Below are 17,363 nucleotides of genomic sequence, written 5' to 3'. Positions count from 1 at the left end.
GTGAGCGCTAGACGAGGAGGTCCCAGGTTCGATTCCCGGCAGAACCAAATTGGGAAACGAACTTTTCTAAACTGTTCTGGGAAGTGCCCCAGTGAATTCCGTTGCTCTGGTACTCATAGCACAAGGAATTTCCTAGTTTGAGACTAGGCAGACAGAGGCAATTGGTGTGGTTGTCTGGTACATATAAATTACATATCATCACGTCTGTCTCCCACCGGGGTAGGCAGAGACTATGGACCTCCACCAGTTTTTTCATACACGATCGTTTAACCCGGCCTCTTTAAAGGCATATCGGATTACGCCGCGGTCTACCTCTCCCCAAGCCTCAATCCACATTCACCCTATAAATTCCTTTCCTTCCTTCCTCTGTATTACCTAATGAGAGCTAAACTATAAATTAATGAATGAATTAGTGAATGAAACATACTTTATTACATATTAAAATTCCAATAACAACACAGAACAGTAACGTGAGTATCACAGAGTAAGCCAATGTATAACAGGCGGCCTTATTGCTAAGTAGCAATTTCTTCCAGGCAGCCTTAGAATAGAATTTTAAGAGTTGGAAACTATGTTTAGGTATAAATCCTTCAGCGTAATGGTGATAACTCAAAACAATCTTTACCTACATCAATAATATGCTAATAGATAACTACAGGTAATATAATCGTCTGTGTTTTGTAGACGAGCGAGATTTTAAAATCGAATGTTAAAACAGAACTTTATATTTAAAAACAGCGGTTACAACCTAAAACATGCTCCCTGAAAAATCTACGAAATGTCGCTTACGCTCAGGGAAAGCAAAATTATGCACAATTTCTTAAACGAAACTCGATAACAAATATAATGCACGACTCATTACTAACAATGAATCAAACAAAAAAAAAGGAAAAGAATAAAAACTCTTTGCTTTCATATTCTGTTTATTCTTCTTGACAGGTAGGTACTACATATAAATATTTTTATTGCAATTAAACGTGTGCCTTCCTCTTATTAAAAAAGGAATGCGACATCAATACTTTCTCAGAGGTAATTCAATGAACTGAACTTAATGGTATATTAGCTCACTTAGTACATTTACAATAGCTCCAAACTCTACAGTATGTTCCAAAATACTTCTTTCTGAAACAGCAATCTTTGAAAGCACCTCTAAATATCGATATTTTATAAAAAAAAGCCCGTGGACGCCGGTACAAAGTTGTATCAATTGCGCAGGGCGTGCGCGCCGACGCAGGACCACACCCGAGGGCGGAACGGTGCCCTCGCTCCGCCTCACGCCCCGCCCTTCACGGCCCTTCAGACTTCTTGGAACCAGTTCAAGATGAGTTCTAAGAACAAACCCAACTTGTTACTAATATAATCTGTTACTGCTACAGTTAGTTTTTGTGAAATTATGTCTATTTTTAACAAGTCGATGCTAAAAATAGACTTTATCGAAGGTAGAACAAATACTTTATCGAACAACCACAAGGGTTATTCGTTGCAGGTGGAACAGTTCTAACGTAGAGTCATCTTCCCGCTTAAGTTGATCATAGGTACTGTCAACAAAGCTGAAACCTTCCCAGTTCTAAAATTGTATTGTCTGCAAGTGGAGAAGAGCAATCTCTATGGAGCTTCTAGCTTGTTCTTCTCGGGGAAATCGGCACAGTAAGATAAGATAAGATAAGATAAGATAAGATAAGATAAATTTATTTCAATATTACTTAATCTAATACAATTATAATGAAAACAATGTAATTGAAGATAAAATATTTAAATAAACAGATAAACAAAACAAAAAAAAAATCTAAATTAAACGAGCAGTAAACGAGCAGTAGCTTGAAAAAAGACGTTTTCAAGTGTAAAAATTTTATTTACCTTGGCACAGACTGCGCACGTCATTTTGTCGCACACCGCGCCACCGTATTGCAATCGTTTTAAATTTCCGCATACAAAGGCCTTGCGCTTGTTTTACTTTCGAGGCCTATGACCTTAAGAAAAGAGGACTTGAAGCAATTATTTTCAATCGCGAAGTTATATTTCGGCTGAAGCATAACGAAAATAATCTACTTATTGTACACCTATGCTATTATTACAAGGTTGTGAGAAACGGAGAGTCAGAAACCTTTTTTGCTTTTCTGTGCTACCGTACCGTGCTGTTTTAACAATCCTTAATTCTCTGGCCACACAGAGGCGGCCGCGGAACCGTTCAGGACGCAGGAATTTTTGGCGGCCGCCGCGCGTTTCAGTGTGGAAGGGTTCATATGAACTCGTACATTACAAAAATTCCCGCGAAACGCTTCCGTTCTGTGTGCCCAGAGCATTAGTGTTTCTACGTTTCTCTTCCGCCAACCGCAATCATTGTTTAAAAGCCGTTAAGTTGTCAAGTCTGTATTTTCTCAGTATAAGTCTGTTTCATCATTGCAGGTAGTTAATATCACTCTATGCATTATAAATATTGTTCCTAACCTACCTACCTATACAACTAATGTTATCGCCTTGTTCCCGGTAATCCTGTAACAAAAGAGCTAGTAGAGGGGCGCTCGTGGGGGCGTGCCGGGCCCTCGCCATTAGCTATACTGGCCCGACTTTTTGTAACACACCGTCTACGCTCTATGCTCGCCTGGTACCGTGACGTCATTTTTACTTTTAGATTGATGGGGCCCAGGAAAGTTGGGCGTTCGTTATAACAAATAACACGGCAAAATTGAAGGGTTCTTTTTTAAAGAATCATGTTTTTCAACAAGATTGTTTGGTAACTGTTCGTCACTAGCCAGTTGTAGAAAAATTACAAGAAATTGTGTTTTCTTTTTTGTAGTTTGTTTTTTTAGGATTTTCGAACCTTTTAAAAATAAGAATGAAGTCCTAACTCTTCAACCATTCTATTGGGTTTTTTTTACACAAAACGTATTTTCTACTACTTACTTGTTTTTATTCTTTTGTAGAGAATGTTATTGCTTGTTGTAGAAACTAGTCAAATCATTAATTTTTTAATATTGCTATTCGTGCCGATTTAGGCACAGCACAATTGTTTTTAGTAGGTAATGTTCGAATATTCTTCACACACATTCCGTATAATTTCAAATAAAAATAGAGCTGGTATTTCAATAAGCCGGACGGCTTGCGGGGCGAACGTGAGAAAGTTTTTTCTTAATATGATAGCACCAATGTGACACTTTGGTACCTATAGATGTTTGGTAGTGAGAGTTGGGTATGGTAGAAGAAGCATGAAAGTGGAATTAATGCAGTGGAGATGAGATCTTTGAGGAAAATTTGTGGAATAAAGTTGACTGATAGGGTAAAGAATACAAATAATGCGTTAAAGATGTGGCTTGAAAGAGGTTGCCAGTGACTAGAATAGAGAAAGGAAAATGTTGAGGTAGTTTGGACATGTAGAGCGGAAGGATGTAAGAGGAATTACCAAACAGACTTATGATTCGAATGTGGATGGAAGGATTTTAAGAGGATGTCGCAGAAGGACTTACAATGACTAGATGAATGATGTCCTCAAAAAGGCTGGGATCCGAAGTGACAAGAATAAAAGAAGTTGTATGAAAAGGGTAGTTGATGTATGTGAGGCTCGAGAGTTGTGTCAGAATACAGTAAAGTGGCGTTCCATGGTCTATACCTGCCACTTCCTTCTGTGGGAGTAGGGCATGAGCTTACGTATGTATGTGATAGTGAGAAAAAGAAAGTTCAGAAAGCAAAAATCTGCAAAGCCGTGAATTACTTACATCTTTTTCGGAGTTACAAGTCGCTTCTTTTGTTCTTTCTCACCACGCAGTTGGAGATGCTCGTTTTAAACAAATATGTAGGTAAGGTGATGGTGTTATCAGTGTATTTTGATTGTCATTAGCGTATTTTTATGGTGTTTACGACCTTTTGTCAGCACCATACTTACATCTGGCACTTTTTTTTCGTAATTTCATTGAACGTGTTCTCATTCGTAAGGTTAAACACACGATAAAATTGAAGCCTTGAAATCATTGATTATTCTACGTACGTATTGTTTATAAAGGTAGTTTACTATGCAAAATATTATTGTATGTCTGTAGCGAAGAACGTGGGAATTTGAAGTGTGAGTAGAGCAGGCTCTATATTGCTTATTGGGATACATCCTGAGCAACAATCGGCGAGTACCTTTACGCCGAATGGTAAATCCTTTTACCACGATGCAATATAGTGTATGCCATCTATTAGATAGTAAGAAAAAGGGGTATTGTGAGCTTTGACTTTTATTATCTACATGATAAAACTCAAAAGACAAGAGATTCCGTGCTCTAACTGCCGCTTTAACGGGTCATGATCCCCGTGTGGCGTCTAGCATCCATGCATCCAGAGTCATCATCAGCGGACTATCTGGCCATAAAGGCAGACTCATTAGACTGACAGGAATTCAAATTTGCAAAAAAGACGGCGAGAGCAGTCCTGACTAAACCTTTGACGCGAGCAGACGACTCCCTAAACGACCTAACTACATTTGTACAGACAGACTGTACAGTTCGTAAACAAAATACCTTTTGATCTGGGTATCACGGACAACTTCCTATGCAGAGCGTGTATGGAGGAGAAGGAAACAGCCGCTCATATCCACTTGCAAAGTGCTCCGACGTGGCCAACTACAGGGCGAAATATCTTGGAGTTCCCTGAAGTTTTCAGCGTAACTACGAGAACACTAAAGCTAAGATGCATGGAGGAGCTAGAATGGAATGAGTACGACCCTGTCTGTACCCATAACATTCAAAATAGACTCTTGTCCGAGTTGTAGAGACAGGACACCATCTATAGGTCAGAAATTCCTTCGCTTATTACTAATTTTGTGAAATCCAAATACCATTAGCCAATTTCGATGTAGGAAACGTAAACGTAAATAATATACAAGAATATTTTCGACAAGTATGTTTCATAAGGTTCGTAATTATGAACAAAGGATCGCTGATCAAAAAGCATATATGGTAAAGTGGTGGCGACTTTAATGCGGACATCAACAAATAATGGAAACAGTTAGAAACAATCAACGAGGCCTGTAATTCCAGACAGCGAATTGATTAACTACACCAGCAAGTCTGCAAATCTACACAGTCAGACCAACCATACTACTGCCCATACAAGCATCCGTCCGTGCCTGCAGCATAATTATCCAACCTCCTTACATACCACACCAACGCAGCGGGTGATTCTACGTACGCTATTCCACACGCGCATCGGTCAGATGAATTTATTAACCAGTCAAGGTGACGACGGGATCGATGAATTCGCGCTTGCGCCGCGCGCGCTCAACCACGTGTCTGTCAACAGATGGCAGTAGCCGTCACTGCGCATGCCCCAGATTATTGAGCGCGCGCACACTACCGCACCAAGCCGTCATCGACGACGCAACTCGTATGGATATAAATCATGCGTTTGTCCGTGTCTTCCATACGGCTTCAAATTGCCTTCGGCCGTAATGACGCAAATGAATACTACATTCAACTCTATACTAAGCTACTAAAGTGTGAAAATCTATTTTCGCGTTCTATATTTTAAGTGGCCGGTCAAAACGGTCCGAACGGGTGCGGACGTCAATTACCGCACTATCTGGCCACCGTGGCGGGTTAACATACCTCAGGTCTATTTGCAATCAATGAATAGGCCAAATTAATTTAGTGATAACCTATATTTAGCTTGGCATAGTTTGAGTGCGTGGCGAGATTACGCTCTTTAATGTATTTGAAAGACTATATCAATATACGAGAGCTTTAGTTATTTATAAATTACTTATCGACTCAGGTATTGGTCCGTTTACGTAAAGTAGCCTGTTGCCTTTTTGGGGCACTGGAGGCGCTGTCTGTATAAAGCCCTGTCACTCGTATGAAATTCCAGTTGTTCGTTACAATATAGACTTAATTGTAAATATCTTGCGATGTAATTAATATTTCCACTCAATGTTTTACTATCAAGTAAAAATGATTGCAAAGCATTGATGTTGTGTTATTATCATACACCATGTTGCAAATATAAGGACCAGAAGATTTCCTATAAAACAAGGAAAAAGTATAATTAACAAAACTACATAGTTTGCGATGTCAAAAAAGTTTCACAGATTCGACCATCTTTAGTGTTGGCACAGAAGCAGTTTACGGTGAAAGTACGCTAACAATAGGGTAGTTATTGTTATGGCGATGAGACTACTCTTTATTGCTGGAAAGTTGCCGTCTGGGAAGTTGAAGGTATGTAATTTGTGATATTTACGGCACAAAGTTTGTTCGGCAGTTATGAAACTGGAAAGTTAATGGGGAACCGGGGAAAGTCTACTAGAAGAACGGAAATATAGCCTCGTCATAATCATAAATTTTAAGCTAATTGATTTCCAAAAGATGAACGAACTTATAACAACTATCATCATCATTATTTTTTTACTACTAAATATGGGCCGCTAAATCAACGTATCTTACTAATTGAACAATGAGTACCCATGAAAGTAAACAAACTAAACAACATTGAAAAACTTCCAACAAAAGATTGCAATACTAATATTAATGTCAAATTAGTTAACACAAAACAAAATTTACGATGGCAATCAATCAGCAGCTCAAATAACAAATCTTAATGACGAAACACAAATAACGAATAAAAAAATAAATGTTGGCCACACACACCTCCGATTAAATGTGACAAATGCTCAATCAGAACCGGTGACAACTACCAGAGCAACATGAAACGAGAAGAGTTAGCGCCGCGACGAAAGCGAGGGAATGTCTCGCCGCTGTCTCTTTGCTCTACGTTTTATTCGTTTATTGTGATAGGCCAGCAATAATTTTTGATTTGTCTTTACCGGGAAAACTTTTAATATTTATGATATCCGTTGATAAAATAATAGAGCTGTTTGTTGCAATACTGCATTATATGTTGCTGATGTTTTTTTTATGTTCTGTCTATTATTAATTACATAATTTTCACGATTAGGTATTTGTTGACACAATTAATTAGTCATTGGATAATCTGTTCTTGGAATTCTGTAGAATTGTATAGAGTGGGGATTCGCTGTGGGTGGGCGTCAGTTCCATTTAATGTTAATGGGAGGCGTTAATTTATGAACGTTGTAGAAGATTTATTTATGTCATACTCTTATTTTTATGTTTTCCTGTTTTTTATGTCTATCTATAAAGCGTGTTTCTTACCGCTCCTTAATAGGCTTTATACGTATAGTTTTATCGATGCTTCAAAGCAGCTTATGTAATTTATATATTTTGAACAAGGTTGTCTTCATGCACATTATTTGGTAAAACACTTTGGTTAAGTAGCTTCTTTTTTGTTGTCAACCTTTAAAATCCTTTAAAGCCTTTGAGAGTTCGCTAATCTCAGCCTAGGCCTCATTGTCAACTTTATCAAAAGTCTCGTTCCCAAACAAATAGAGGCCAAACTTAAAACATCTGCTGTTTTCTCAGGAACGTGCCAAGTTCCCCTAATCTCCTACTAGTACAAAGGAACCACGTGGTGTTTAGAAAGAAATAGCTACACACATAGAAGTGAAGAGCGAAGGAGATGGGTAGAGGACCGGAACATTACACAAGCCCGTCTCGGTTGACGGGACCCGAACAAAATGAATGGCTCAGGAGCCGATTAAAATGCGGCATAGCATCGGAATGAATGAAAATAATAAAAAAGACGTAATTGCGTAACATGAGGCTAGAGGGAAGTTGAAAGGAAAGAATGATGACAGAAGCAAAAACCTCGGACGGTAATTAATATTAGTCACACGAAATCGCCTCGAGGGCTGTGAAGTATTTGTAAACAATACTGGCGTAAGAGATATGATTGTTTTAACGGTACCAGTAAGTCTAAAATTAATAGTGTTAGTGCGTAAACTAAAGGCCTCGTCTATCGTAAATGTGTTTGGGATTTTTATTTTGTTATCGTAATTTGTTCTTTGATCCTTGTAAACATGTTTCCTTCCCAATAAACGGACCTTTAGCACAAAAATCTAGATTCAGTAGTAGTACCTAGATAGCTTAATTAATCATTAATAGTCAATATGCAAAATGTAATGACATATTTGTTATAATTATTAATACAAAAATCGAACACTTAGAAATAATTCCTTCGATCTGGCCAGATTCGAACATTATACCAATATACATAGATACCAACTAAGCAACGGAACGAACCAGCGGACCTCACGAATTTTTCTATATGCTTGTTGTTGTTTCTTTGTATTTGGTTTTTCAACGACTTTTTAACCGTAGCGCCAGCTATGACAAATCTATGAAAGTATTTTGTCACCCAGTTAGATACCTTTACAGCTACCAACCCCGGTTAGAAATGTCGATAATTCAATGTATTTTAAATTTTTATTGAATCAAAATTCAATTATTTTTAAGTGAAATTACTCCACTACTTTGTTATAATTATTAATACAAAGATCACAAAAAGAAACAACGTATTGGAGTAATTTCACTTAAAAATTAGTTGAATATCACTTCAATAAAAATTTAAAATATTATAATTTTTTTATTATACACAGATTACAAATTAGCTTAAGAGCTAAAGCGATTTAACATAAACTTTTTTGGTTTTATCGTACATCGTCTCATCGTTTCACACCTCTTAAAACACTAAGTTATTTTTCTGCTATATTTTTTTATAGTTATTGCGACGGTAGGGCACTCTTAAAATTTAAACGTGCTATTCAGTAATGAACTCGTCCGCACAGTGGTAGTGTGCGTTTAAGCATAAATTACTTAACTAAGAATCCAGTAGATTCAACAAAAGAACGAATTCCTGGTCATGTGTTAGTGATCCTTATACAAGTTGAACTAATACATTGGAGCCAATAAATTCAATACATTAACTCCATTAACGGATTCCGCATTGAGTACTTAACGCGTACATCGCGTGTGTGCGCTTTAGGTACTCCAAGATACTTGTATCAAACAATGGACTTGAGTCCCAATTATAGACGAAGAGATTGATGCAAATATAGATCAAGAGAATCAAACTTGAAATCTATTCTAAGTGAATGGTCCATTAAATATTTTGCACGCACACCCGCGCAATTTGCATCGTTACGTTGGATGCTGAATATTTATAGGTGTAGCCATTAGCATGGCTATCTGTCATGGAGGATCTTCTATTGCCACTTGCTATTTAATTACAGAGATCCCTTTCTGTCGAAATGTTTATGTCTTTGCTGGTAAAAATTAAGGCAATGTGAATGTTAAAGAGAATGAAACCGGAACAACAAAAAATAACAAGTCAGTACTAATTTCGTGCCTTCAGTTAACACAGACAATTGATACTCTAAACGACGAAAGACGATGCAATGATTGAAGACCAGATTATAAAATCTTTTTAATTGAAACCTGTACAATTTCTTTGTTCTGATTTTAGCCGCCGAAGCTTACTCGAAATGCGTTACTAATTCATAAAATAGGTAATACGTTAGTTCTCTATGATAATACTTTATCTCCATGCAAATCCTTCCTGAGATCATTTGACACTAAGTGCGGATGCATTTCTCACAGCGCTGTCATCGTCTGTAATTAAAATAAATGGAGTGCCGATAGCTCAGACAGCTAACCTAGCTAAGACTTAAGCGATAAGTGGGTTTGGTTTTGTTTTTGCGTAGACAAAAAAAGGCAATTTTGTCCTGATTTGAACCGTTATTTCTTCATTATATAGATGTGTCTTTTTACAATATTTTTCTTTTTAAATTCATAATATGCATAGTTCTGGAAACTTCATTATTCTGACTGATTATGTTACACAGTTTAACTATTATCTCTAGGTACAGGTTTGCTACCACGATGTAACGGTTTATTCTTCCTCCAGTGCACAGTTATATCGTGGTAAGAACCGTGTAACCAGTGACAATTCCTTAATGTTGTTATTGTATTTATTTGTTTCCAGTCTTACTTAAAATTCATAGCATCTCATAACATAACTTGTCTCAAAAGGAAAGGAATAAAGTTCCATTATTGAGACGTGTGGTTTCCAACGTTTTGTAGAGTACATGTCACCGTATAATCCTGATATCAACTCTGCAGCACAGACGTCATGAGCTTGGCAAAGGATGTCGATTAACATAAAAAAATCAGAATCGCCATAATTGTATGTAAGTACTTTTGCCGTAGTACTAATGGTCCTCACTCGGGTCGACGTCCGTACGAGTGAGACAGAAATACAAAAAGACGTGTGTTAGACGGGGATGCAAGAAACCAGAGGTGCTGGCAAATACGGTCGTAAAGTAAAACTCTTGTGCTTTTTGTACCATTTATCTTAGAGGAAATCCGCTGCATAGGACTGGAAATAATGCAGACCCTTGATACAGATTTCGCTTGGGCCTTAAAGTGGATTGGACCATAAAAATATTGATTCATCAAACGCAGTTAAAATGGGCTAAATATTACGTTTTCTTGGGCAATAAAAATACGTGAGATAAAAGTAATGCCATTGCTAATACTGGTATATTCTTCAAAACATCTAATTGCGAAATCACTCAAATTGGTTTAAACAATTTTATATGGAATTTTAACTTGATTTTCAATTTTCTTAAAAAACTTTTTAAGCAAAGTACAAACATTACTAATGCACTTCCAATATTATCACAAGAAGAGACTGTTGCGGCAAATTTACTGTAAAAACTCCATTCTCGTCACCATTACCACTTTCACCGTTTCGAATTTATTTCCTTCGTTAATAGGCTACAAACGCAAAAGCTAATCATACCCTTGCCTGACAGCACCCGTCTGTTTATACAACAGTAGGCAATCAGAAACCGCAGACCCTTGCCAAACTCCCCACCTGTGACTATTACAGCCCTCCACAGTCGTAACCTTCAATATAAAGCAATCTCTAATAAAAGATGCCACGCGCTTTGCGAGCGAGGGTACGCTCCAAATATAAATAACGCTTCAATCATTTTTCGTTTGATTTTAATTTTTATTTCAAAACGATAAGGTTCACTGTTGTGTGGGTGTTCATAGATAATTAATTTGGGAACTTTTTACATTTTGACACGTGGATAGCCATTAAGACCGTATCGGAATAGTTTGGTATATCGGGAACCAATTTGTACAGTGTTTGAACGACATTAGCCAACTTTAGCAATTTGTTGATAGTTTTGTTTACACCTTATACACTAACAGCGGGGTTTGACTTTTTTGTAGTAGCTAAATAAATCGTACGATTTTACTGAAAAAACTTTATTATTCATCACGTATGTCGACCTTTTTATACAGAGTGTAATCGTTAAGTGTGCTCAGGCGATCATTCCGTAAATATAAAAGATATCAAAAACCTTTAAACTAATATCAAAAGTATGCTCCCCAATGAGTGAAACGACATAATAACGTCTTAAAAATAAAAGTAGGCATATCCAAAATTTTAACGTTACACGCCCCGTATACCTATTTCATATGAAATTCGCAGAGAGGCTTAATTTTCGAATAACTGCTTTGAATACAAAATTTTGTTTATACTTACAATAAAATAAACATCACTTTGTTTTTATTTAATTAAAATATAGTTTTATTACTTTATTTATAGCAGTTTAGTTATCTGTAAACTTATAAAGTGGCTACCCACTTAATCTCAAGCCTATAAATGAATGTCATATTAAATGTATGGGAGCGGTTAGCGTTAAAACTTTGGATATTTATGGTATTATTTAAATAAAGTTATTGACGCAGTTTTACTCATTAGGTAACGTACTTTCGATATCAGTTTAAATGTTTTTGATATCTCTTATATTTACCTAATAATCCTTGGCACACTTAACGATTACACCCTGCATATCATTCTTCTCATTAATGGAACGAATTCGATTTGAGCTTACAGCTCAGAGCACTGTCAAACAGAAATTACGCTGTCCTGTAAAATTTACCACATATTACGGTTTAGTATCGTAGTCTAGTATAGTGATTGCATTTTTTAGAATTGTAAGAACATAAGACGACTGTACAGTTTGCCGACTAGTGCATGTCTGTATGTCTGTGGCGTGTCTGTGGTCGTTGACAAACTGTACAGGAATGAACATTATAAGGTAGCGCAAGAAGAACCCTAGCGCTCTTGGGTGTGTGCCTATCGCCCTAGGTACCCTAACAGGCCCCTAGCCTTAACCATATTAGTGTGCTAAATAAATATTTAAAGAAGTACAGGATATATACGCCGTGAGACCTAAGACAACAGACGGACGGGGGGAAGGAAATATAGGTGTACTAGGATGGATATTCTCACTGCCGGCCTGATAGACTCACCTCTCACTGTCTTGGCCACTTGAGCGGATGCTAGCAGGAGATAAATTAAACTCGACTGCTGTTGAAAGACTGATTTTAATAATAAATTAAGTGCTATTTATACAAAATTACACACACTATAATATAAACTGTCTCTACAATCTAAGTGTCTCGTCGATGTAAAGAGCCGTTGAAGTATTATTGTCTTGCAGCCTGGTTATCGGTCGTTTGTCTTACTGAGTAGTGCTACTGAAGCACTTTCTTGCAGTCTATTTTTGGGTCGTTCGCCTGCTGAGTGGAATATTCAAATTTTGTTTGAACAGCGACCTTAATGGCCTAACCGGTTTGGACTGTGGGCACTGGATGAGGATATCCAAGATTCGATTCGCGGGAAGACAATTTGGGAATGAACATTTCTAAATTGGTTCTGGTCTGGGTGCTCTGAGTAAATTCCGTTGCTGTGGTACTCATAGTACAGGGAGTTCCTAAGTATGAGACCGGGTAATCGGTGTGATTGTCTGTTACATAAATACCTACATATAACCAAAAACTGTCTATCTAGGTATAAGTAAATAATTGCGCCTAGAGTTGTGATTGTCTTGGAGGTATTTTTCCTGTGGTCATTTCTGAGTACTCTAAGTGACGGCAATGCCTACCCATTAGGCTGCCCTTCCACCAGAGATGTGCGAGGTGGCGAGGCGATGCGAGGATGTGTAGCGGCGCCGTGAAACGGTGTGATGTTTTCCACCAAAGCTGTGCGAGATAGCTAGGCGGTGGGAGAATGTGCAGCGGTGCGGTGAGACGATGCGTTACGGACTCTTTTCTTGCTATGTGCGGGCGGGATACGGTGTGATGGAATGACAGGTAGCGATGTGTCAGTGTTAGTTAGTGACATAGTTTCAGTAACTCTAGCTTCCTCTTAGAGGCTGGAAAAAATTAAAGAGTTTCCTACACCGTTTTGCACACGTTCTTCACCCGCATACCTCGCACACATCTCTCGCCATTTTGTATGTACAAATACTGTGGCGGTAGCTCCGCTAACCCTTTTCCACCGGAGCTGCGCTAAGCGAGGCTAGGAAAATGAAGCAATCCTATTGGTGGATTTTTTCCTCGCACAGCGCCTCGCTACGTCGCACATCTCTGGTGGAAAGCAGCCTAACTGTCTCATTTCCACCTTGAGCTTTAAATCACAAAGATGTGAGGGGCACTGCCACTGCACCCGACACCCTGAAATCAACAAGTCAAGTGAAGTAAACTGACAACAACAAGGACACAAGGAGGTCTACTGGTCACGTTTAGTACCAGTAGAACTCCTTGTGAAAGAGTTCGTCCATCAGGGAAGTAGGTATTGCCACCTTACCTATTTCTGCCGCCAAGCAGTAGTGTGAGCATTTCTACGTTCCGGTTTTGAAGGGTAAGGGTGCTGGTGAAATTACAGGCAAATGGGACTTGTCAACTTACGTCTCAAGGTGACAAGCGCAGTGGCATTGTCCCTCAGACCTTTGCCATTTAAATCTATGTGGCACTGCAACTGCTATAGACAGGCGTGTCGCTTAACAGCAGGCACACCACTTGTTTGTCCTGTCGCTTGGTATCATAAAAAAAAAATTCTTGTGCACTTTCACCAGTGTTCAAAACCGGAACGAAGTAACGCTCACATGACTATTCGGTTTTAGAAATAGGTATGAGTATGGTGGCTATATTTCCCTGGACGAACTCTTTCACAAGCAGCTGTTTTACAAATACCCTGTATTGTAAGGTAATAAGCTCAAAAGTGCAAGTGTTCTCTCCGACTTACGCCAAATCCGCTCCTGCATTTTGAATCGATCTGATATTCAAGCTAGTGATTTCTTTTGTTAACGCACAGAGTTATTACCCTTTACAACGATCTATTTAAATGTTTTTATTTTTGTACAAAAGTGAATCTTATGAATAATCAGAAATCATGGAACAAAAGTTATTGTTATGACGGTAGTTCTATGGTCCTGAGGGGTTCTTTGTACTTCACAAAAAACCTTGTGTACTCAGCCCATTAATCTGCTAATTAATTGCATATTATTTTTTATAAATTACCGGGAATAATAATAATAATAATAATAACGCACACACTCAACATAGCCTACTAGGGAAATACTGTGTCGCGGGTGCTATGGACACATATATAGACAACCGTAAATTACACCCAAACTCACGAGAGAAATAAATGTAGGCAATACAAATATTTCCCCCGGCCCGGGAATCGAACCCGGGACCTCTGCGTGGCAGTCCGGCATGGGAACCGTTCGGCCACGGAGGCAGTTAATGATACGCACCGGTGTTTTTTCGTTGTAATAATAACTCGAAACGACATCCAAAACAGCAATTCCCTTCATCAATAATAAATAGCATGAGGGTAGAATCGATAAGTACAGAAACGGTAAATTGGTGACACCGGTTAACACTTATTGAACTGTGAACCTTTCTGTTAAACCCCTCGTTTCTATTTTAATGAGCTATTGCGTTATAAAAATAATAAATCACATTGTCACACTAGTTTACATTATGGTCGCAACATTTTGCGAGTTTCTTTGGGAATATTTCTGTTGATAATCAAAATTTGCTTTTTTTATGTCGGGACGAACACATCGTGCGCCTGGTGGTAAGCGACACGCCCGTCCATAACAACTGTAGTGCCACTCAGTGCTTTAAATCACAAAGATCTGAGGGTCACGCTGAGACACAGGTTAAAAAGTCCCATGTACCCGTAACTTCACTTTTCAAGGTGGCGACTTCCCTGGACGAACCTTTCACAAGGAGCTCCATCACTGCTACTATATTAAATGCTATTTAAGAGCTTTTAAACTACCTATAGTCAAGTAAAAATTTTAGATGCACGAAAGGTAATAGCAGTAGTGGTAGTAGCAGTAGTAGTGGTAGTGGCAGTAGACCTTCTTGTGAAAGAGTTCGTCCAGGGAGGTGCTGCCACCTTACCTATTTCTGCTGCCAATTAGTAATGTCAACATTACTGTGTTCCGGTTTCGAAGGGTAAGGGTGCTGGTGAAAATTACAGGCACATGGGACTTGTCAACTTATGTCTCACGGTAACGGGCGCAGTGACAGAGCCCCTCAGATTGTTGTGATTTAAAGCTCACACTGATACTGTTATGGACAGGCGTGTAGCTTACCATCAGGCGCACGACTTGTTCGTCCCGTCTCTTAATATTATATAAAAAAGGTACAGCTTCTGCGTACTTAAGAAGACAAAAATCCATGGAAGACCTATTTTAATGTACTAAGTTGCTTGCGATGGCGCGCCGTTACAACATACTGTGTAACATGTCACAACGCAGCGTCGGTCGCCGTCGTCGCAGCACAAATAGTATGGCATTGCTCTAAGTTGCTTCCGTCGGCGCTCCGTCCGTTTCAACGCTCCGTGTGGTATGTTGTTCTGTAGGGCTAGTACGATAGGGTGCAACTTGCGCGAGAGCGACACAAAGTACGATACTATGCTATTCTCGCATCGTGTGGTATCGCTCTTAGTATTTATTTCTGGTTGTATCTACCTGTGGTATTTTGAAATAAACAGGTACAGTAAACGTGAAAAACATCTATTTACAAAAATCTACTAGAGATTCTTATTCATTCTTCTCGATGCAATATGCCTTACGAATTAATAACAGTGCTTAATCAATTAAGACGATTTCAAGCGTAATTTGGTTACTTATGAAACAAATGATTTTGAATTTGATATTATAAGCTCAATTGTTCAAGTTTCGCAAAGTTGAACCAATTGATTCAACGGAATCGAACCCGGTGTAAATACTTCCTTTAACCGGACCTACGTCGTTAGTTGATAAAAAACAACAAATTCCCTTTTACTTTTGACTTTTGGGTGAAGTTTAATTTAGTCGAAGTGACAAATTTAGGCAATTGCGTCTAGCTCTCTGTGGCAAAAGGCCTGTCTGGCAGAGAACTACCACGGACGTGATGATGAAGAAATTAGATAAATGAAAATTAATGTAGTTTCAATTTAGTTTTATATAATTTATTATAAAATAAAACAAAATGTTGCTTTATTTAGGTATACACCCATTAATAAATTTAACATTACTTGGTACAGTACATTACATAATAATTAAATTCAATTTTATTAACGGAAAATTATTGTTATTAATGCAGTAAATAATTAAGAGTTAAATTAAATTGAATTGGAGTGTTCGCTTGAAAAGTAGCACATATCGCATACTGTTCATAATAATATTGGCCTAATCACTCACTCTCATTTTTATTAACAAAATTTATTCATTGTTCGACAGATATAAATATAGGTAATGTGATATTACAATGACATAATTCACTCACAGTCGCAACTTTTTTGACAATTGTATGAAATGAAACTGTTTTTCCGGGTTTAAATCGCGTATATTTGTTTTTTAAACAAACCAACGTTTCGGGCCCTTTACAGGTCCCATGGTCACGGTCACGGACAAATAGTTTCATTTCCCATGTGTAACAATCGCGAAACTCCTACCTAAGAACTCGAATTGTATGATTAATTTTGTAACAAAACAGACTTGACAATATACTTTTGTCACATTTTAATCAACAAATCTGCGATATTCGCCACAGAATACCGCGGTTGAGATAACAATTAATTTCTTCTCGAATAGGGTTAGTTTACGCACTTGAGCTTCTATTAACTATCTTGAAACTTCTAGGCATCTATAGTAAAGAATAATGGTACTTATTGCAATATACATAATACAACAGTCTCACAAAAATGAATGCAGGCTAGTATAGTTATCACATAGTACATATTACGAGCACATTTTTACGCTGAAGTGACGTGACTCCTAAAAGGCCAGCGCAAACCGGCGGACGGCAATGCATAGGACTTTAAATTTATCAATATATATTGTATGCTATAACAATCAGAATAAGGTATAAATTTCAATGCTCTGAAACCAGTCTCGGAGCATCGCAGCGCATTTCTCTCTGCGTGTGGTCCTGACAAAAATGTAGGTGTTTTGTTTGATACTGCTATATACGCAAATCTAACTTGCAAGAAATAACAACGGTGCCTGTGTACATAATAACATATGACGCAATGATAATAAATATAATGATAATAATGTAAATGACACAAAAATTATTTTTTCCTTACCATCCATACAAGATACGTTTTTTTTT

The sequence above is a fragment of the Hyposmocoma kahamanoa genome, unplaced genomic scaffold (assembly GCF_003589595.1).
Source record: "Hyposmocoma kahamanoa isolate Upper Pololo Valley unplaced genomic scaffold, ASM358959v1 93, whole genome shotgun sequence".
Taxonomy (NCBI): Eukaryota; Metazoa; Arthropoda; class Insecta; order Lepidoptera; family Cosmopterigidae; genus Hyposmocoma; species Hyposmocoma kahamanoa.
The sequence above is the reverse complement of the archived record's forward strand: the minus strand, read 5'-3'. Positions refer to the sequence as shown.